Raw genomic sequence first — 2,151 nt, forward strand, 5'->3', positions numbered from 1 at the left:
AGAGGTTGAAGAGAAATGGGGCCGTTACGAGGCCAAAGGGGAGGCAGCATTCGACAAAAGTGGAATCGGTCCACTGGAAGGCAAGGAGGTGCTGGTTATCCTCGGCAACGGGGACTATTCGGAAGGCGTCCTTAATGTCTCTCTTGATGATTGTGCAACCTAGGCCAGCTTGTATGACCTGCTCGTATATGTCATTGATTGACATATATTCGATAGCTGACCAGGGGTCCGGTATGCCCTGGTTAACGCCCTGCCCAGGGGGCCAGGATAGATCATGGATGCGGCGCCATCCCCCGTCGTGCTTAGGGATTAAACTAAGCGGTGAAATGAAGGAGGGCCCAGAGGCTAGCCGAACACGACCGAGGCTGAGATCCTCTGCTAGTTTGGCTGTGATCATGCCGGGTTCATGTATGTGATGGTTAGGGGAGTAACGAAACTGCTTCTTGCCCCTATAGCCGACCTGAACGCCGTAGGTCAGAATGCCAGCGAGAGTGGACCCGAGATCGCCCGGATAGTAGCGTAGAAGATTGCTCCAGCCTTGCGCATATAGTGGCGATGGAGAGGACTGTAGCCTTGGGAGCTCTGGGTTGAAAACGGGGTATTGAACAGCTGTGTTTGGTCGGGGCGGTTGCCCCTGTGGTATGAGGCTTGGAGATAGGGGATTGAGAACAACGTTGTCGGTGTCACTAGTGCAGTTCTCAAGGACTGTCACTTGCTATTTTTTCTTGTGGCAGGAGGAGGCGCCATGCTCGCTTAGGCCGCATGCCGTGCACTCATGACGTCTCTTACAGCCTTCCCAGGAGCACCCTGTCGAATTGAACTTATCGCAAACTTCTGTGTCATTATTCGAAGACCTGGTATTCCTAGCTTGACGAGGCCGGGTTGGAGGGTTTGTTGGTGACTTCGCGGACACGGTGAGATTGTGGCGGAGGTATTTCTCGCGAAATGGGCCCGTGACCAGGTAGTTGTCCGTCGATAACTCTCCTTTATCCATTATGTATTGGTGGAAATTAAGGGCAAGTGGGAGGACTGCTTCCGACCACTGATAAGTCTGAGCGAAGTCTAGGATCTGTCTCATAAACATGAGTAGATTGGGAACTGCTTTAGGATGTTTTTCGCTGAAGAGATATCCCACAACGGCCAGATAGGTAAGAAAGCAGGTCGTCCATATTTGAGGGTTGGGGCCCCAGTCCTTAAGCGACGCTGCTGCCTTCTTGAAGCCTACTGTGCCTCCCAGCTCGGTCATCTTAAAGACTCTGTCCTCCTGATCTAGCTCGGTGACTGACTTCTCTTTGAAGCGTATGAGTTCAGTCGCCTTCAACTTCCTCTCAAAGACGCGAGTAAGAAGGGCGGCGGAGACACCAGGAAATATGTCGATGAGTGGTTTGACTTCGGGGAGTGGCTCACGGTTTTCTTCGAGATTATCGTCATCTTGAAGGTCCATACGAGGCCTTCTACGGCGGAGGTCGGTCTCCGCTACATCCAATTCAAGGCGCCTAGCCCGGTCTCTCTGTATCTGTCCTAGCCAGCTGGCACGGTCTGCCGTACCCATGGTTTCCCAAATGTGGGCTGGCGGCCAAGCGGAGTCGAGCGGGGCAGGAGTGGCACTGCTAGACTGGCTGAACGTCATGGTGGAGAGCGATATAGTCAAGGCCTATCGGTGCTGTTGTCCTGGAGAAGGACGTGAAACAAAATCAAGACTTGACTGCGTGAGAGATGACGAGCTACCGCAGAGGCAAGCAACTGAACTCGTGAGGCAGTTGTAGGAGGAAGAGGCCCTCAGAAATGTCGGTGTAGACATCACGTGAGGCTATGGGCATTGTGAGGCAACCCCAATAAAACTTCTCCCTTTATTCGGGAATTGATAGGGACACTCCCACTTTTGTTCCGGAAACTCCTAATTATGTAATATCCATGATTAGGTAATTGAAAACGTCATGTGATTGTATTGGTATTCATTCTCCGTATTATTTACATGACCTTCGTGTATGCCCAACTTTATCACATGCAGTGCATTTAAAGGGTGCCCTCTTCCGTTTATTCATAGTCTCGCTGTCGTCTTTCTGCTCCAATTGATCCCACTTCCGCTTTTTAGGCTTTGGAAAAGGAATCAAAGGCTCTAAGAGAGGAAGGTATTCTGATTCCATTTCA

The sequence above is a fragment of the Penicillium canescens genome (assembly GCF_028828765.1).
Source record: "Penicillium canescens strain IBT 15451 chromosome Unknown utg000010l_segment0_segment0, whole genome shotgun sequence".
Taxonomy (NCBI): domain Eukaryota; kingdom Fungi; phylum Ascomycota; class Eurotiomycetes; order Eurotiales; family Aspergillaceae; genus Penicillium; species Penicillium canescens.